The sequence below is a fragment of the Camelus ferus genome, chromosome 3, assembly GCF_009834535.1.
Source record: "Camelus ferus isolate YT-003-E chromosome 3, BCGSAC_Cfer_1.0, whole genome shotgun sequence".
NCBI lineage: Eukaryota > Metazoa > Chordata > Mammalia > Artiodactyla > Camelidae > Camelus > Camelus ferus.
This window is the reverse complement of record NC_045698.1, coordinates 47,697,754-47,719,435: the sequence shown is the minus strand read 5'-3', so window position 1 is coordinate 47,719,435 and position 21,682 is coordinate 47,697,754. Positions and strand designations below refer to the sequence as shown.

The 21,682-nt window shown below is 41.1% G+C and overlaps 1 protein-coding gene and 1 pseudogene across 5 annotated transcripts in view; both read left to right on the top strand.

Annotated features, from left to right (window-relative positions):
- The window catches only part of LOC102508889, a 90,086-nt pseudogene extending 69,642 nt beyond the window's left edge, over positions 1 to 20,444 (top strand).
- Positions 1 to 21,682, top strand: part of ZNF366 (zinc finger protein 366) — a 266,082-nt gene that overhangs the window by 69,702 nt on the left and 174,698 nt on the right. The window lies entirely within an intron of this gene.

The window sequence follows — 21,682 nt, the reverse complement described above, 5'->3', positions numbered from 1 at the left end:
TTCACTCCAGTGTGACTTTAGTACATAGGGATACTTTTATTTCTTTTGGCTACCCAAACAAAAGGAGTCTAGTTCTTTGATGGAAATATAAGATTTCTGCTCTGCCTAGAGCATAGGTGTCTTCCCTGCAGATGTTTACTCAGTTGGCATGCTGAAAACACTAAACCAGAAAAAGAAATATAAATTTATGCTTCCATTTTATGTCTTGCAAAATGGTGACAGGCATAAATACAACACTCATGCACTAAACTGAACCAAATATATAATAAGCAGGACTAAACTTTCCTATTTGTATGTAAAACATTATTATATTCTCCCCAATTTACAACATTTACATGTCTCATTATGAGTAGGATGCTCAAAATGCTATAGAGGATTTCATTTCACTCTTTTTGTGCAATACCTGGTCTCCAAGAAATGTTAATGAGACAATATCATAAATCTTTATTCACTGAGTCTGGTGTCTACCCTAAATTTGCATTTGCAAACTATGATTGCACTTGTTCCTAGAAAACTGGCATATGAATTTACTATTGCATACACAGGACAGGTTTCTTAAAGCCTCCTTTATCAAAGAATGTTGGAGGAGGAGAAATAACCACTGATAAAGACATATTTGAAATTCTTCTGAGCATATTCTTTTGTGTGGGTTTAGCAGAACTTAAGCATGCAAAAAGATAACATTTGCACTTTTTTTTCTATTTCAAAGAAACTCCCTTTTAATTTTTTGAGTTTATGCACTTGGGAATGTTATATACATTCCAAAGCCTTTCCTAAAAGGCTGAACTGTTAAAGGAAACAATTAAAGAGTACAGTAGTAATAGTAATTCTAGCACCCTCTGGAAAGATTGCATTAACTTTTAATTTGCATGCATTTGCATTTTACAGTGGCAGTCATGTATGTGCATAGTCGGGAGATCAAACTGTTCATAACCCTCAACTTCTGATAAATTATGCCCTATTTAGAAAGCTGACAAGAGGTTAATCTTGACTCTGGAAAATAAATTTTTCTTTTAAAGCTTTCTTAGTCCTAGAGTATCACAAAGAATTACCAAGTGAGGGAACAAGTTGCCCTTTAGAAGCTCACATAGTAAAGAGATGTTTTCCCAAAGATGGTGTTTTGATTGCTACCAGTTCTGTAAAGACTTTAAGTAGTACATAGACATTTTTTAAAATGCCAATAATTATATGTTTTTTGTAATGTGTGTTTGAAAAAAACAAATTAGCTTGGACATTATTTCTTAGGACAAGTCTAAAGGAGGTGGCAATATTAGATTCATTGATATAAAGAAACATAAAGCAAATTTCTCTGGAAACAGAATTGACATACAAGAAATTCAGTAGAGCTCTCTTGGATGAAGTTTTTTAAAAAGCAAAAATCATGCAATAAAAAGTTTTGAGACAAGCTAGATATCTACATGCAAAGAATGAAGTTAAATAATAATAATAATATGGGTGATATTCAGATATGGCAAATTTTCCCTACCTCCTGTCTTAACTGTCTGAGCACCTTCAAAAGGCTTCAAGCCTATTCTTTGTCAAACTCCTTTCTTCCAATCTCATGTGTACTGATGTTCTACTCTTCCCTCCCCTAGCCTCTAGCACTCTCATCTCCTCTTCCCAGTCTTGGGTGACACCATGGTCTGAGAAAGCCACACTAAGGGCAGAGTTACATTTAACTCAAAGTCTTTAGATAATCTTCAATGCAGTGTTGGCAAAGTGGGTCTAGGAATGGTCTATTTCAGAATCACCTGGGCTACTAGTTAAAAATGCAATTTCTGTTCTGGGGTGGGACCAAGGAAGATAAGTTTTTAATAAGCACTCCAGGTGATTCTGATCCTAAGTAAAGTTTAAAAGGGAGGCATTAGTGATGGAAGTAAATGAAGGCAGTCCTAATTGCTTATCCCAGGGTAAGCAAAGGGACCCAGGAAACTGATCTGGGTAACAATTTCTCTATCCATTGGAATATTCTTATCATCTAACTTGAAAATGATACCTGGAAAAATAGAAGCTCTCTCTGGACTTTTGAGGTCAAAAGCCCCTTTTGAGCTTGCTGTACTGCTGCTCTCTCTGGCTTGGTCCTGGCCTTCCTGAACATCAGCTTTGCATAAGAGGCTGCTGATGGCCAAGCCAGAGCTTAGGGAGGTGGCAAATCCCTAGCAGGAAAATAGTTATCCTTGGGCCCAGCCCAATGATATCTACTGTAGTCTTCTTTTTAAAGAGAAAGTGCTGTAGTCATAAGGCTCCTACATTCCATCCTTCTAACCTCTCTTCTCAAATTAAAAAGTGTTCAGTTTCATAAAGTAATTTTGGTTACTTGAAAATCCAGGTAGACCATCTATTCCTACGCTTTACAAAGGGCTTGATTTCAGTGATGCCATTTTGGTTGAGCTAAAGAAACCCAGTAAAGAAGATGTGGGGTGCAATAGGGAGTAACCTGACATGTGGGTGGACACTGGCAAACTCCTCCCGCCTGCCGCACATTAAAATATAATATCATCTCCATCACTAGAAGAAGCCTCTCTAAAGCAAATTTCTCTGGGAACAGAATTGACATACAAGAAATTCATAGAGCTCTCTTGGATGAAGTTTTATAAAAAGCAAAAATCATGCAACAAAAAGTTTTGAGACAACTAGATATCTACATGCAAAGAATGAAGTTAAACCCTTACTTCACACAGTAGACAAAATTAATTCAAAGTGGACCAAGGATCTAAAGATAAGAGCTAAAACTATAAAACTCTTAGAAGAAGACGGGCTTAAATTTTTGTAGTTTTGGATTAGACAATGTTTTTTTCCACATGATACTAAAAGTGCAAGTAACAACAGAAAAAGTAGGTAAATTGGACCTCATCAGAATTAATAAGTTTTTTTGCTTCAAATGACACATCATCAAGCAAATAAAAAACAAAAACAAAAACAAAAACAAAAACCCCTAAAAAGAGGGAAAATCAACAAAAGAAAGGACAAAAAACACATGATCATCTCAATAAATTCAGAAAAAGCATTTGATAAAATTCAACATCCATTCATGGTTTGAAAAAAAACTTACTAAAGTGGGTATTGAGGGAACATTTCTCAACATAATAAAAACTATTTATGACAAACCCACAGCCAACATAATACTCAACGGTGAAAAGCTGAAAGCCTTCCTGCTAAAATCTGGAACAAGACAAGGATGCCCACTCTCACTACTTTTATTCAACATATTATTGGAAGTCCTAGCCAGAGCAATCAGACAAGAAAAAAATAAAAATAATCCAAGTTGGAAGAGAAGAGGTAAAATTGTCACTCTATGTAGATGACCTGATACTATATGTAGAAAATCCTAAAGACACCGCACAAAAACTACTAGAGCTGATAAAACAAAATGAGCAAGGTGGCAGGATACAGGATTAACATGCAGAAATCTGTTGCATTTCTTTAAACTAACAATAAATATCAGAAAAGGAAAGCAAAAAAAAAAAAAATCCCTTTTAAAATTCCATCCAAAAAAATACTTAGGAAGTGAAATACCGAGGAAGTGAAAGACTTATACATGAATGACTATAAAACATTGATTAAGGAAATTAAAAATGACTTAAAGAAATGAAAAGATATTCCATGCTCTTGGATTGAAAGAGTTAATATTAAAATGTCCATAATACCCAAAGAAATCTACAGGTTTAATGTGATCCCTATCAAATTACCCAGGACATTTTCCACAAAACTAGAGCAAATAATCCTAAAATTTATATGGAATTACAAATGACCCAGAATTGCCAAAGCAGTACTGAAGAAAAAGAATAAACCTGGAGGTATAACCCGCCAGACTTCAGACAATATTGCAGAGCTACAGTAATCAAAACAGCATGATATTGGCACAAAAACAGACATATGGATCAATGGAACATAATAGAGAGCCCAGAAAAACCCACACTCCTATGTCTAATTAATTTTTGACCAAGGAGGCAAGAGTTTACAATGGAGAAAAGACAGTCTCTTCAACAAATGGTGATGGGAAAGCTGGACAGCTGCATGTAAATCAGTGAAGTTAGAACACTCCCTCACATCATACACAAAAATAGACTCAAAATGGCTTACGGACTTAAACATAAGACAAGACACCATAAACCTCCTAGAAGAGAACATAGGCAAAACAGTCTCATATAAATTGTAGCAATGTTCTTCTAGGACAGTCTACCCAGGCAATAGAGATAAAAGCAAAAATAAACAAATGGAACCTAATTAATGTTATAAGCTTTTGCACAGCAAAGGAAACTACAAACAAAATGAAAAGACAAAGACAGCCTAGAGAATAGGAGAAAATATTTGCAAATGATGCATGGACAAGGGCTTAATTTCTAGAATAAACAAACAGCTCACACAACTCAATAACAAAAAACAAACAATCCAATCCAAAAATGGATATAAGACCGAAACAAACAATTCTCCGATAAAGACATACAAATGGTCAATAGGCACGTGAAAAAATAATTGATATCGCTAATTATCAGAAAAATTCAAATCAAAACTACAATGAGGTATCACATTGCACCAATCAGAATGACCATCATTCAAAAGTCCACAACGATAAATGCTGGAGAGGGTGTGGAGGGAAACCTCCTACCCTATTGATGGGAGTGTAGTTTGGTTTAGCCATTATGGAACACAGTATGGAGATTCCTTAAAAAACTAAAAATAGACTTACTATCTGATCCAGCAATCTCACTCCAGAAGAAACTCTATTTTGAAAAGATACATGCACCCCAGTGTTCATAGCAGCACTATTTACAATGGCCAAGACATGGAAGCAACCTAAATGTCCATCGACAGATGATTGGATAAATAAGTTGTGGTATAAATATATAATGGAATACTACTCAGCCATTGAAAAGAATGAAATAATGCCATTTGCAGCAACATGGATGGACCTAGAGATCGTCATTCTAAGTGAAGTAAATCAGACAGAGAAACAGCTATGCCATATGATATCACTTACATGTGGAATCTTTAAAAAATGACACAAATGAACTTATTTACAAAACAGAAACAGACTCACAGGTATAGCAAACAAACTTTTGGTTACCAGGGAGGAAAGGGAGTAGGGAGGGATAAAATGGGAGTTCAGGATTTGTATATACTAACTACTATATATAAAAATAAACAACAAGGTATAACACAGGGAACTATATTCAGTATCTTGTAATAGCCTATAATGAAAAAGAATAGGAAAAGGAATATATACATATGTATGTATAACTGAATCACTATGCTGTACACAGAAAATAACATAACATTGTAAACTGCCTATACTTTAAATAAAAAAATTTTTAAAAGAAAATATTTGCAAATCATGTATCTGGTAAAGTGTTGGTATCTAGAATATATAAAAAACTCTTACAACTTAATTAAAAAAAGACCTAATTTTTTTTCAGTCTTCAGTTTTATTAGGTAGAATTGTTACAATTTGACTGCACATATACAATGTATTGTATGTAAATACATATACACAATAAACTGCACAAAAATGACCTAATTTTAAAATGGGCAAATATCTTAATAGACATATCTCCAAAGAAGATATAATGTGGTGAAGGAGTACATGAAAAGATACTCAATATCATTAGGTATCCGGGAAATGCAAATCAAAATCTCATTGAGATATCACTTCACATCCATTAGAATAGCCGTAATAAAAAATAAATAGTAACAAGTATTGACAAGGATGTGGAGAAATTGGGATCCTCAGCCATTGCTGGTGAGAATGTAAAATAGTATGGCTACTTGGAAGAACAATCTGGCAGTTCCTTAAATATAGACTTGCCATATGACCCAGCAATTTCACTCCTAGATACACCCAAGAGAAACAAAAACATATATCCATATAAAAAGTTTTACATAAATATTCATAGCAGCGTTGTTCAAAATAGCCAAATAATGGGAACAACCCAAATATCCATCAACTGATGAGCAGATAAATAAAATGTGGTATATTCATACACTGGAATATTATTCCAACAAAAAGGAATGAAGTTCTGATATCTGCAACAATATGGATGGACCCTGAAAATATGCTAAGTGAAAGAAGCTAGTTATAAAATATCACATATTGTATGATTCCATTTATGCAAATGTACAGAATAGGTAAATCCACAGAGACAGAAAGCAGATTAATGATTGCCAAGAGCTGGGGTGGGGGTGGGAGGGTGGAAGTTTGGAGAATTGGAAGTGACCGCTAAAGTTTCCTTTTATGGTGATTAAAATGTTCTAAAATTGATTGTGGTGATGGTTGCACAACTCTTTAAATATACTAAAAACCATTGAAGTGTACCTTTAATGTATGAATTGTATGGTATGTGAATTGTATCTCAATAAGACTGTTATAAAGATAAACAGAAGGCCAGGAGGGCACTCCTTAAATGGGAGGAATGGGGATTTGACAGGAAGTTCTTAGAGTCATTGTGTGAATACATGTGTGTTTCAATGTAGTGAAGCAAAGCTTCTGCGTTCTTAGAGAACTGAGTGGACTGTGTGAAATAGAAGGTTTCCTTGAAAAGTGTTTACTGATTTCCTTGAAGCAGGTATTGGCAGTCATGAAGATGTATGTGCATGAAGACTGGGGCCAAAGATAGATTCAGGGCCTGTATGCTTTAATAAGAATGAAAATATGAGTGTATAATAGGGAGGAGAAGAGGCAGAAGAAGAGGAAAAAGAAGAGGTGTTGGGGGAGGGGGAGGGCAAAAGGGGAGGGAGGAGAGAGGTAGGTAGATAATTTGCATAAAAATGGTTAAGTGGGAAAACAATTAGTCCCCATCAAACCGGGACTAAGCCTCCCACCTCTCCTACCCTGGACTTCTTTCAAGTGTCTGCTTCTGCTGAGAGTTCCTCTGAGAACATCAAGAGCAAGTGTCATGCAGGCTCTTTATTTCCAGTGTTGGCTTCTGCTCTTCTCCTTTGCTAAACTGGGCTGAACATTGTGAGCCTCACTGCCCCCTCAATCCCAGGATTGGGTTCCTTCTAACATTCTTACTCCTTGAGGGCAAAATGGGTACTTCAGAAGTAGGTTCCCAGTTCTCCATTTCAAAGGGAAGAAGCTAAGAGAAGGAACTTAATTTGGGTCCCCTTTTCCCAGCCAGGAAAAGCTTAGTCCTCTGATATGGATGCCCCACTGTAGTCCTTCAGTGTCCTTGATGCATGAGGTCAAAGGGTCCTGACAATTAGACAAAAGGGAAAAATTGCAAACCCTTGTTTTTTGTATCAGAGTAATAGTAATTATTTTCATTTACATGATTTGCTTATGCCTGGTTACCAGGTAGCACAACGATTATTTGTACTGGAAAATCTGAGTCAGATTAATTTTATCGTGCATTTTGATTACTAAATTCTTTCCTTAAATGCTCTATTTTCAGAGCTTATTATTTGTAACATGGTCATGACTTCCCATAGCTGAAAACAAAATGAAAAGGAACAATTGTGTGAAATGTTTTTGACTAAACCTAGTAATTAACTTTTTTCTCCAGCAGTATTTTAGGACAAAAATCTCAATATGGCCACATTTATACATGCTCTTTTATCTTGCTGCAGGGCTAGAATCAGAAACGGACTTAGTTTACAAATTTCTATGGTCCCTCATCTGTACCACGTGATAGAATTAAGGCATTTCCTACTTAGAAAATGCTTTCTTAGGAAAAGAAAAGAAATCAGTGCTGTTTGGTCTTCCTGGTACATAGGAAGATGCCTTCTCAGTGGCATAAGTAGGTCATTGTTATTCCGTTCTCTTCGGCTTTCTGCAACTGTTGATCACCCTCCCTAACTGCAGTGGTGCTTTAATGCTCTTTTGACAAATAATTCAAATAATTTCGACCAATCACTATTTCCTGTTGATCTATACCCTTGATTTTCAAACCATTTTCATGAAGGAGACTTGAGTTACCATTACTTTTACCTTTTATGGCCAGTGGAATTGTCCCTTAATTTATTTTCAGCAAAGCAAGTATAGTCACTTGTATATCTTTTCTTCAGTCATTAGTTATCAAAACTATACACAGAAAAGAAAATGATGGCTGGAGGAGAGACGACATCTGAATGGATGGAGTGGACAGTGTCCCTCAGATTAAGAAAAGTAGATTATGTCATGTTGGAACCCACTGGCTATGTGTCACAAATTGTGAAGGGTCTGAAATTTTACCCTTCTTGCAAAGTATCAAGTTAGCCTGCCACAGTTTTGTGGATGCCAGTAGAAGACTTGGGACTCCTGGATTAGAGACAAAGAACAGTTTAACTCACAGCAATAGCAGCTGCTAGCAATATTGAGTGGGTTCCCTGAACCCCAATTCTCATAGTGTGATATTGCTAGGGCTAGGTGACGCCTGCACAGGCAGAGTGTTGCATTACAGGCAGCTGTGACCTTACCCAGATCTTATACAGTGGGCAGTAAGCAAGCCTACCCTTTGCTCTGGAGGGAGACACTAGCTATATCTTCCAAGGCTTTTCATTATAGAAATGTTCTTGGAAAGATGGTCAGGAACAAAGGGCAGTCAGTGCCTCACTTGTAAGACATGCAGAGACCCACAGAGAATTGCCTGTCAGTACTGAGAAGATATAGTTGCATGCTGTTCACTGCACAGACTGGCTGGCTGTGAAAGAATTACACACTAACTGTGCAATTCAGCACCAGAGTGAATTAATGTCAACTATTTTGAGATAAGTATGCTGTATGGGTGGTGCTAAAAGAGATGTGCTCTTTCTACCTGCCTGATGTCTGTCTTGCCCCTCCAGCTGGCCTGTAAACTCCCCGTGTGTCTATATATCTCTCGCGGAAGAGCACAGAGTTGACTGACAATGCTAAGGACAGTGTAGGAACTGAAGGATCACTTCTTTAAAGTTCAGAAGGCAGCTCTATGAGGGCTCCTCAGGGCTAAGGATGGTGAAATGCTAGCATTTTCAGGATGGTTTCATGTTATTTTCTAGTATTCTGGTCCAAAGTCCAAAAAAGAAAAAAAAAAATCCTTTTCAAAGATGGCCACCTAGAAAACCGGTTCACTCTGGTCCTGTTAAGTCACATACATCCTGGGGACTCGGTTGAGATCTTGTTCAGAGGGGGCAGGGATGGGCTTGCTTCTCCAGACTGATGTGGAAGGCTGCTCCCCGAGGGCCCGGGGAGCCACAGAAGACCACAGTGGTGGTGAGGGGTGAGGAGGACCGGCCAGGAGTGAGCAGGAAGAGAGGCTTCATGCTGCTAGGTGACCGTCTAGCGGGGGGAGTTGGACACACCTAACACTCACCTCCAAATGCATAAGCAATAATGCTTAGCATGTAAAATTTGGGAAACACAGAAAAAAGACCCTAGCAGTTACACTTTTGTAACCCACAGGTTACCATAGCTAACGTCTTGGTGTACGCGGAGGCTGGAAGGTGGTGTGAACAGAGTGTGTGATCAGTCATCCTGCGTTTAATTCCTGACCCCACTGCTTACACCTTGGGTGATCTGTTTAATCTTCTCAGTCTCAGGGTGCTCATACCTACTTCATACCATCCTACCCCATTGTGTCTCTCTGAGGATTAATGAAAGAGGTAGCACGGGGCCTGGCACACAGTGAGTACTCAACAAACATGAGTTATTATTGTCTTTGCTATTCTTTTCTCTCTCAAATACTGTCATAACTTACATATTATTTTGGAACCTGGGTTTTAAATTAGAAATATATCATGAACATTGCTTCTGATTTGGGGGTTCTTTCTTCAGGCAAATGGATTTCTTACTCAGCAGTGGATCTCTAACTCAAGTTGACCACCCAGGAAACAACTAGCCAGTCTCTGAAGAAGTGCCCAGGCAACTCGGGGCATGTTGTTCTTGGGCCTGATTTGGGCAGTGGCCAGTGAGGAGAAGCCACAGGGTCCTAGGAGAAATAACCAGAAGCGTTATTCTTTTGAGGGCTGCAGTTAGGACCTTTCCAATTCAGCCTGTGCAGGTGATTCACACTCTTCCACCTCCTTCACGTCACACAGCTGAAGAAAGTAGAGTTGTTTGATCCAGCTCATGAAGCAGTGTGACACAGTGTATTTACGGGTGACCTGGTGTCAGACACTTTCACGTCAGAGATGACACACTTTTCTTGCTCTAGATCCCAGCTAGAAACCTGAGGAATTCTCTCTACTGAACAGTCCTTTGGGCCTGCAGGTACCCATGTACAGGGCCCAGGCAGCTTTGTTATAAGAAAGGAAAATCAACACTCATATTCTGCAGTAGGCAAGTAGTCACTGAGAACCCCACAACACTTCATACCTTCAAAATAGTCACCCTTAATGGTACCCCATAGACATCCTCCCACTGTTTTCTCTGGACTTCCTGTGTTCAAATCCTAGCTCTGCCATTTCCTAGCTGTGTGATCTGGGGTAAGCAACTTAACCTCTCTGTGCCATGCATCCACATCTGTAAAACAGAGATGATAATGATACTTACCTCATAGAGTTGTTACAAATATTAAATGCGTGTGTAAAGTGATTAGATCAGTGCTGGCCTGTGGTAAATAAAGATGATTATTGTTTTTAATCATCATCATTATACATGAGTCCCAGAGTTCTCAGCTTGATTAGGGCGATTATTACTGATTTTCCACCAGATTCTCGAGCTCCCATACACATTAGGTTAGGGTCGATCGTGGCCTTAGCACCTAGAAGGGTGGCTTTGTGGAAAGGTAACTCTCCCCTCTGCTTTGGGGCTCACTTTCCATTTTAGTAGTGGGAGAAGAAGCAGGGTTTGTTTGTATTTTCGCAAGAGCCCACTCATCACCCCTAGTCTTGTCCCATCTTGACGGCAGAAAGGTGTAGCCTCTCTTATAGGCAGCTCTGCTGTCTAGGAGCCTCCGCTGTGCTCTCACTCGGTACAAGCTGGTAAGGGAGTAGGGATTTTCTTGGAAAGCTTTTCTGTGCCCTGCAGACCCGAATGAGTTTCTACAGTGGGGGGGGGGGGGGGGCGGGTCAGAGTGCCCAGGACTTGCTGCTGCCAAGAAGGGATCTGAGGGCATAACAGCAGCATGGTTCTCAGGCATCTGGCCCTTTGGACGATTTTTAAACAAGTCACTTCTGAAATACATCTATACTAATGCCTTTTGGTTATGTGGTGATAATACCCCGAGCCTGGCAGCTCTGTGATAGAACAGGGCCTGACAAAGCCTCCTCCCTGCCACGACTCTGTGTAGGTAGGTAATGTGTCTTCAGCCCTTCTCTGGAGGAGGAAGCAAACAGCTACAATTGAGGGGCAGACTGGGAGTGGGTGTGGAAAGACATTTCCCAGAACAGCAGCATGCTGTGGAGTTTATCCTTAAAGAAAAGGCCATAATGGCAGGATTGAAAATTCTGGAGATGGATTTTCATGCAAGCCTGCAAAATCAGTCTTATCGTTTTATGTCTAAATCTCATCCTTTAATTTAACTATTAAACTCACTTATTGAGCACTTACTCTGTGCCAGGTCCTGAGCTAGACCCTGGGGACACAGGGATGAATGAGGCATATTTCCTGGCCTTCAGGAGCTTATAGAATGGCAAAGGGATGCGTTAGCAGGTTACTTCTCCTTCTTCTCTACCTTTTGTCTTTTTTTTTTTTAACAGTAATTTATTAAAAGTTCATTGTGACAAAGATTGCTAGGTCTCTAACCAGTATAAATCTTCCTTTCCTTTTTACTAACAGAATCCCTGTATTGATAGAGATGGCAAGGTGTCCACTAAAACATCCCAGCCTTCTTTGTAGAGGTATATGTGTGAGGGGCAATGGAATGTAATAGGAAGTCACTAAGTGGGGCTTACAGGGAAAACTTTTTAAAGGGGAATTACTCAGCCAGAAGGCCCCAGTTGTCTTTCCCTGCATCTTCCTTCTCTTTGCTTGGAATTCTTAAGTGAGGGCTAGAGCCAGTAGTCATCTCTTAAGCATGAGGACAAGGGCCATGCCCTAAGGATGGTAGAAGTTAGAGCTGGAAGGAGCCTAGGTCCCTCCTAACATTTTGGAGTCATCAGACTCAGACTTCTTATTTTATAAGGGGAAAAGAAATCTCTGCTGGATTTAAGTCAATATTTTAAGCCTCAGTTACTAGCAGCCAAACACAATTTCTGGTTGATCTATCTAATAGATGTGGAGCACAGTGTAGAAACAGATCTGATTTTACCCCCTAAATGTCAAGAAGTGAAGGTCATAGAAATCTAACAAATAAGCACTTAATATTAAAACACAGCACATCCATTAATCTTTCCCAGTGTATAACCAGAGAAACTGACTAAGCCTGCCTTTTCCTCCTATGTCCTCCATAAGAATGATGCTTGAAATACAGAATTCCCCCACTATCTGAAAGTAGAATGTTTCTATGAAACCTTTCCTAAGCTGAAATGGCATAAATTGAAGAAGCAATTACCTTAGGACACATCTTGCTAATGGATGCACAAAATAAACCGAGATAAAGCACAGATGCTCATAGACACAGTTCAAAGCTATGGCCACTTGGTGCTGAGATGCTGAGTGTAGGTCCTGGGGAAGGAGCTTGGCGGTGCCACTCTCACTGCTCTGCTTGGGCTGCACACTGTCTTAATAATGGCTCCTGCAAAACAAACGTTGAGTGCTATTTTTACTTTCTGCCTTTTTTTGTGAAAGCTAAAGTCCTCTTTGGATTTATGTCGGTTAGTGAATACAGGTACTAATGTAGTTCTTTGTAAAAGTGAATTGGCGTAAAGTGAACTTTGGAAAAGCAAGGGATACCTATACCCTTAAATCCCAGTCTCTCTAAGATTTGACACCAGAGAATTAAATTCACAGAATTAAATGTTTTATTTCATCTTTGTTGGTGTTAGATGGTAAGCTCAATTTACCTTTTTTTCTTAGTAGAGTGTTCACAAATACTCAAAACTTTTATCAGAAATCCGGATTGTTTTATCCATCTGCATACTTCCATTATGGTTGTACTTATAATAATGCTAATGGAATTGGAATTTTTAAATTCATCTAGCACACATTTTTACTCATTCCAAGTAATAGTAACAATAGCTTGTATTTACTGAGTACTTACTATTTGCCAGTCACTGATAAATACTTAAACATAGTCTCATTTAATCATTTCAACATTCCTATGAGATAAATTCTATTATTATTGCCATTTTGCAGATGGGGAAACCGAGGCAAAGGGAATTTAAATAGCCTGCACAATGTCACACAGCTAAGAAGTGATGATGGGATATGAACTCAGCTAGTCTTAAAAGTATGCTATCCTGTCCTGAGATAGATGAGTGACTTTAAACAAAGCTATTTCCTTACACATCAAAAAGGAAATATATTTTCTAGAAACTTTACTTAAATCAGCCCAAGGGCATACTGAATTCACCCAAGATCTTGGGCAATATCTAGGAAGCCCCTGGTGTTAAGGAATGGCAAAAAGGTTGTTCCCTTATTTGAAGACAAGAGACAATGCATACAATATTTGTGCATTCACATTCTCATTTGCAGCATCTAAATTTCATAACCATTCAGTTAGGTAGGATAGGAAGGCAGAGGAAACATTCAGTATTCAATGCCTGGTAAATAACCAGATGCTTATCAGAATGGTAATCTGCTTGATAACACACCATTTATTGGCTTCCTTCTCTTACCTGTCCTACTTGCCTCCTCCCCTATCAGCTTCCTGGGGTCACCTCCTAAGTAAATGGATTGCATTCAAATCTTTGTCTCAGAATCTGCTGGGGAATTCAAGCTAAGATTTATATTATCTACAACATCCATTCATTCATCCTTCCATCCAGTCTTACCAACTTACCATATGCCTGGAAACATATGAGGTACTCAGGATAAGAGAGAAATAAGTCACTGCCCTTGAACTAAAGTTGCTCCATTGAATGGCTTTATGCCACATCACCAGGAAGAGATATTCAGTATACTGGCTGCCAAAGCAGCATTGGAAAGACTGGAGAATTCCCTTTTTAGAATCCTGAAGAGGACTTTCCCAGCAGAATCATCCTTGCAGGGGCAAACACTGCCTGCCACACAGTGGATGTTCAAGAAATATTTACTGAATAAGTATACAAATGGACAGAATGAACAGATAGGTTAATTATAAAGTAGATCAGATCAGGTTTTCTCTGGGATCCATCTCTCTTGTTTCTGAATCCTTGCCCCCAAACATTGTAAATTCACAATTGAAAATACGATCTCAGAAAAATTAAGAAAGTCTCTCAGGTAAGATGAGTGCCAAATCCCTCTTAGCAAATATTTTACACTTAAGAGGGAGCAGGGAGACAGATGAACCCCAAAAGCCCATTTGCACAGGTGTGGAGAGATTTGGGGGTGGCAGTCTTTCCTGGTACATTGCAAATCATAGAATACAAATAAGGTGAATCCTAGCTGCAAGAATGAACAAGGCCATGTTTTGAGTTCCTGTGTTATCACTTATTATGTGCAACCCATGAGCTACCACTTGTGATCCCTGTACATCTGGGAGTTCTAAGAATGACAGCTCTTAACCCTCTCCACCTTGCCGTGTGGATGGGGCCTAATGAGCTCTGATCCCTGAAGAGTTGCCACAAGGATGAAGGGTGCAAATAATCAGCGTTATGGGAGAGTTCATGATGGGATTTGGTTCATGGTGGGCTCTTGGAGGACTTTATGGAAGAGAAAGGGCTTGAGCTGGTTCTTGGAACATGGGTAGGATTTGGCTGGGTGGAGAGAATAGTGACAAGTCCTCATTTATCAAATACTTACTGTGTGCAGGCTCTGGGGTAAGGGGTCTCAAGCAGAATCTTGTTTAATCTTCCCCAAACCCAAACAAGCACCTATATCATTACCCTGTTTTAAAGATGAATGTTAGAAAGGTTAAATACTATGCTCATTACAAAACAATGAATGAAAGGCAGAGTCAAGGTCAGATTCGGGCAATCTATTTCCACAGCCTGTCCCTCTAGCAGACATTTTGAACTGCTCTATGCGATGCTATTTCTTGGCGGAGTTGGGGTGGGGGGGTTGGTTGATATGGAGGGAAGTTAGAAATGAAAAAAAAAAATAGTATTCTGCAATGATCATGGCCTTGAATGACAGGATGAGATTCCATCCATTGCTTCCTTGGGAGTGAGTTTCTCCTTGTAGGTCTGAAATAGAGAGGAAGCAGAATCTATCTCTGTTATTCTCAGTGTGTAACACATCACTGAGCATGCGTATCTGAGTGTTGACAATGGGTCCTTCAGGTGTGTGCTCAGGTGTCTCATGCAGAGAAGGCTTCAGTGTCCAGGTTAAACCTAAGGGGGAAGCAGGCTAAATTCTTCTGAGTGCCGCCTTGAGCTGTGGAGCAGAACTGGGCCCCCTCTTTGCAAGGGCTCAGCCTGAGACACACTTGAGTGTCAGGTACTCTTGATGTACCATGGCCTGGCCACCAGAACAGCTGGGGCACTTGAAAATGGAATCCACACAGGCCTTGCTTTCCCATGTACCTCATCTGCTGCCAATGTTGTTTCTTTCTGTAAAAATTTTTAAATTGTGGTAAGGTACACGTAACATAAAATTGACCATCTTAGCCAGTTTAAATGTAGAATTTAGTAGTGTTAAGTACATTCACACTGTTTTGTAACTAATCTCCAGAACTCTCTTCATTTTGCAAAACTGAAACTCTACACCCCTTAAACAATTCCTCATTCTGCATTCCTCCAACCCCTGGCAACCACCATTCCAATTTCTGTTTCTATGAATTTGACTGCTTTAGATACCTCATATGAGTGGAATCATACAATATTTGTCTTTTTCTGACTGGCTTATTTCACTTAGCGTAATGTCCTCAAAGTTCATTCATGTTGTAGCATTTGTTAGAATTTTCTTCCTTTTTAAGGCTGGATAATATTCCATTGTATGTACACACCACATTTTGCTTATCCATTCATCTGTTCATGAACACTTGGGTTCCTTCTGTCTCTTAGCTACTGTGAATAATGTGGCCATGAACATGGGTGTGCAAGTATTTCTTCGAGATCCTGCTTTCAATTCTTTTGAGAGTATAGGCCATTGTTTCTTACGTCCAGTGGCTACAGAAGAGGGAGAAGATGGAAAAAACTACCCCCCCCACACACACACAAGTAAAACTTCACCTAAAGTTCACAGATGACTTCTTAAAAAGCCATAAAGACTGTATAACAGCTCAGTCCAGGGAGGCGAGGAATCTGTAGTCATCCTAAGCAGTTCCAAAGGCAATTTCTAAGCCTAAAACTTTGGGCAGCTGACAGTCCTTATAGGACTAGAAAAGAATCTTGAGCCATCATATCCAATTCCCTCATGAACTCTTTTTTAAAAAAATAGATTTGTTTTCTTTTTTTAATTCTTTTTAAAATTGACATATAGTCAGTTTACAATGTTGTGTCAATTTCTGGTGTACAGCATAATGTTTCAGTCATACACATACATACATATATTCCTATTCATGTTCTTTTTCAATATAGGTTACTACAAGATATTGAATATAGGTCCCTGTGCTGTACAGTAGAAACTTATTGTGTATCTATTTTATATATAGTAGTTAGTGAACTCATGAACTCTCCAGTGGCACCAATGTTGGGTCCTTGCTCTAGATTCTGCATTCAGCTGGACAGTATTTGGAATTTGTTCTCATAAAGACTAGAGTCTGGATAGGAAGCCCTAGATCCAAGCCACAACAACCAGCTACTTCCAGCTCTGCTCCAGAGGTCCCAGACAGGAGTCGAGTCTTGAAAGAGATTTTCCTGTCTCTTTAGCTGTGGAAAGAAAGGTGCAGCCTATCACCAGTGCCCAACAGTACACTATCTGGGCTCTCAGGGCAAGCTGGATGGAAGTGCGGTTTGCTCCAGCCTTGCTGTTTAGGACTAGATGCACAACAGATGTCCTTGACAGAGACCATATGTACCTTTCCCTCTTCTGGGAGAGAGGAGAGGGCTGTAGGACTTTTCCATGTCCCTTAAAGGGGACTGGTCCTGGAGGAATAAGGATAGCCCGCAGCACAAGGTGAGGATGCCTCATCTCTCTGGTAGGGGCTATTCCTTCTAAGGCTCTGAGCTGCAAGTGCCAGGCTGTGACTGGCTCCAGGGAGACGGGGGTGCGGCAGGAGGCAGTAGAAGTCAGCTCAGGGCTCAATATTCTTTGCAGAGAGCCCACAAGGGAGGCCTTGGTGCTCTTTGTCCTTACTCTGCACTAAGGGAATGTCTAGCTGCCATTCCACCTACAGGCTGAATGAAACAGGCCTGGTCCCAGAGGCATGCATCCCAGAGGCTGTGCTCTCTGGCTCGGGCTGGGAGGGCTCCCTGTGGGTGCAGTGTCAGGAGCACAGACCAGCCCCTCCTCAGGGTCTGCACTTAGGATCCTGTTAGAGCTGGAAGGGGCCCTAGAGATCATCTGGTTCCAGCCAGTCATTTTACAGAAGTTTTAATCGAGGAAGACATGTGAAATGACTTGTCCTAGGCCACAGCTTTAAAAAGGAGCAGATCCAGCAGTGTAACCCAAAGGCTTCTTTCCTCTGCCCTGCGGGGCCTCCTCTGAAGTTTGGAACACAGTCTCGGGCTAGTTGTCTCCAGCATGATAAACACCAGCTTCAGTCAGGAATGAGGCCATCATGAGGACCTGTACCAGGCTGACCGGTAATAACAGATGCATGCAGGCAATGGAAGATTTGGCTTTGGTCCGTTTAAGAGACAATTCTTCCTAAAACCTCTGTAATTAATTAAGTTCTCAAAAGATTCCCTTCTTCACAGAGAGAATCCATATTCTTAGTTCCAGTTAGTTAGTCTCCTGAGCTGAGCAAATATCCTCTCTGCTGGTCACCCAGGTAAAAGTTCTTTTCTGAGACTTTGAATTTATAAACCTGAATGATTTTTTCTCTTAGTGGGTCTATCTCCTGTTTTTCCCTGGATTGATTTTCTGTACCTGGACATATGTGACCTGTCCTGGAGGGAAGCCCCATTAATGCATTTCCCAGAAATATAGAACCTCCTATACGCACCCCAGGCCCTCCGGACTGCTCAGCTATCACCAATCCCTGAATGTCTTCAGTAAAGTATTTTCCCCACACGCCACCCCACCATGCCCCAACACTGTCAGGTAAGAGAAACTTGAGGGGCCAACTCAGTAATACACAAGACTCCAGGATTCACATTGTTTACAAAGGGAGCCCCAGAAACTGAGCGTCAGTTAGCCCTTTGGTATTATTTGAAACGGTATTTTGAAGACTGGACTTCAGGAGGAACAATCATGGAAGGGGTTATCTCAGCTGCCTATTTACCATGTGACAGCTAAAGCTTAGAGAGCTGAGGTAAATCTGCCTGCATCAGCAATCTTCCCCCACAGGACACACAGAAGTCTAAAGAGAACACAGCCTTCTCTCAAAGGATGGTGTGCTGTCTTGTGTTTCCAGGACCCAGTAGCACCTCCTATGCCTCCTCCCTCAGAGGTGTGTCAATGAGGGAGCTTGTGAGGCACTGGAACATAAAGTCACAGGGTTGGAAGAGACTTGGAGATCACCTATACAAGCTGTTTTCAAATGTGTCTTTAGCAGAATAAATTATCTAAAGTCTTACAGGGAGGCTATAGCGGATGCTGTTGGTATACCCTGACTGTATCCCCTCAGCCCACCTCAGTGGTCACCTGCAACAGATTCTAGATGCCTCCGAGGCTCTGATTGGTCAGACCTAAGTCTCATATACCTTTTGGAATTAAAGGAACAGGATAGTCCCAGCTCTACATCCTGAGACTGGAAGAAGGGGTGGTTTCCCAAGGCACATTAGGGGGTGTTATTGGAAGGAGAGTAAGTGGATGTTGATGAGGCAAAACAGCAGATGCCAGTTCTAGCAGTATTACTCAAACTTGAATGGGCATACCAGTCACCTAAGGATCTTCTTAGACATAGATTCCTGAAGATTCAAATTCAGAAAATTGGGAACAGGGCCCATGAATCTGCATTTCTAAGAAAGCCAATGTTGCCAGGGCCTGGCTATTGCAGTATGGTGCTCAGTGACCATTAAATTTCTCAAGCCACTGCTGAAGCTCCTGAGTATGCCTCTGGAGGCAGGCTCTTTGAGGAGTGTGTAGAATATGGCCAGAGGGAAGGTCGCTCCTGCCATATTTTCCTGGGGATTACTGTTCTCTGCTCTTCCTGAAGATCAGCAGATGACGGGACTTGGCCAGAGGATGCGTGTGCAGGGTACCCAAAGCTATCACAGAAAGGCTTTTCCTCCAAGTCTCTTTGGGGAAGACATCTTTCCCCTTCAGATCCTTCCCTAGGAAGTAGCCTTCTGTCTTGGGAAGAAGAAAGAGAAACAGAATGCAGTGGAAGGACCCAGGGTGAGAGTGGGCCATATGGGAATAATTTGTCCCTCCTAAAGACAGAAGTTTCTGAAAGTAGAGTTAGTGTCCTTCTTCTTCTCCTAACCCCTCACCTTCTGCAGAAGGTGGGGAGGGGTTGGACTTCTAAGGCACTTGGAAAAAACTTGGAATTGCCACATGCTGGGATAGGCTCCTTTCAAACACATCCTGATATACTTGAGAACTCACCCACTGAGATAGGAACTGAGTTGAGGTGAGATCTGATTGGTTCCTCAGCTGCCAAGGCAGATGCGGCAAACTCAAGTCCTGTCTTACCTACCTAAGCCAGCTGAAATGCTAACAATTCCAGTGCAGCCCAACAGAAATACAATGGAGCTCTTTCTCTTCTGGTCCCAGGCAATTCAGGATCTCCCGGCTCCAGTGCTGACATGGCCAAGTCGAAGAACCACACCACACACAACCAGTCCCGAAAATGGCACAGAAATGGCATCAAAAAACCTGATCACAACAATATGAATCTCTTAAGGGAGTGGACCCCAAGTTCATGAGGAACATGCGCTTTGCCAAGAAGCACAACAAGAAGGGCCTAAAGAAGATGCAGGCCAACAACGCCAAGGCCACGAGTGCGCATGCTGAGGCTACCAAGGCTCTCGTAAAGCCCAAGAGGTCAAGCCCAAGATCCCAAAGGGCAGCAGCCACAGGCTCAGCCAACTTGCCTACATTGCTCACCCCAAGCTCGGGAAACGTGCTCATGCCCACATCACCAAGGGTCTCAGGCTCTGTCAGCCAAAGGTCAAGGACAAGTCTCAGACCAAGGCCGCAGCTTCAGCTTCAGCTGCGGCTCTGGCTCTGGCTCCCAAAGGTGCCCAGGCCCCCACAAAGGCTCCAGAGTAGAGGCTTTCATCTACTGATGTGAGGATAGAAGGACTGGTGTGACCCCTGGGCTGCTGTCTGCATGGGGCTCATGTCCTCCTGTGCTGTTTGTACAAATAAACCTGAGGCATGATCTGTCAGTCAAAAAAAGAAAGAAGTACAGTGGAGACAGAATATGAGTCTTGCATGCAATTTAAAATTTTTTAGTAGCAGATAACAAAAGTAGAAAGAAAATAGATGAACTTGCTTTTAATAATGTATTTTATTTAATCCAATCCACCCAGAATATTATCATTTCAACACATACTGAATTAAAAAATCATTACTGAGATAGTCTACATCCTTTTTTTCATACGAAATCTTTGAAATCTGGTGTATCCTTTACAGTTGCAGCACATCTCAGTTTGGACTGGACACATTTCAGGTACTCACTCCCTACATGGGCTAGTGGCTGCTGAATTGGACAGCACAGCTTAGTCACAGCAGGCCAACAGCTGTCCTCTGTCTCTTCCCGATTTTCTTCTTCCCGAGTAATGTAGGTGTCACTTGGATGCTGAACAGAGATAGCTCCAGGCCCAGCAGGCAGAGGTTTAGCTGCAGAAAGCTCAGACTGAAGAGTGGCAGCTAGCTTGTTCTGTGATCACATCTCTTCTGTCTTGGTGGCTCTGTGCAACGTGTGAGTCATTGCAGGGCAGGGAGTCTGGCAAACATGGTGGGCGAGGTCTTCTCTATCCTGAGGCCTCCTTGAAGGCTTTTGTGTGTGTGAGGGCGGGAGGGAGGGACTGACACAGTGGAGGATGCGATGGTGAGGGAATATGGAGGGATGTGTCTGGATTCACAAAAATAGACCTGTATCTGTGGGCTGGTTACAAAAACTCAAAATACCATTTCCTTGCACAGGGGAGGAGCTGAACGAGGGATATGTTAAACAGCTATGTGCTTTTGTGATTGAAATATTCAGGAAAGATAATGAAGACCAGGGCCCTCGGAAGTGTCAGGATCTGGGGCTCTTTTTTAAACTGGATCCTACAGTCATCTCAGTTTTCCAGAGTTGTGTCTGAAGAGGCATTTTTCTTTCCTGTGTCACACATCTGTTTTCAGTACCTCCTACTTCATTTGACCATTTAAAAAATCTGCCTCATGTACAGTCTTCCTTTGGCTTCTACAATGTGCAGATGTGTTATCTTTGAAAAGCAGTTGGTCATGTGCTTCCTCACAGGTCGTGGTCACAGAGCTTGGACTCTTTTGGGAGGAGTGTTTTACTTTAGTAAAAGCAGTAGCCATCGCCAGGGACTATGAGCTTAAGCTGAACTTGAAGCCTATCTTGTTACTTGCTAGACCTCTGCCAAGTTACTTAACCTCCCTGAACCTCAGTTTCCTCTTCCACATCATGTGAATAATAGTAATTCTTCTCTCACTGTGATGCTGGGAGGAGCAGATGAATAATGTGTGTACTGTGCTTAGCACAATGCCTGGCCCATACCAGTGTGATCGTCTCTCTGTAAAAAAATATCAGCTCTTCTGTAG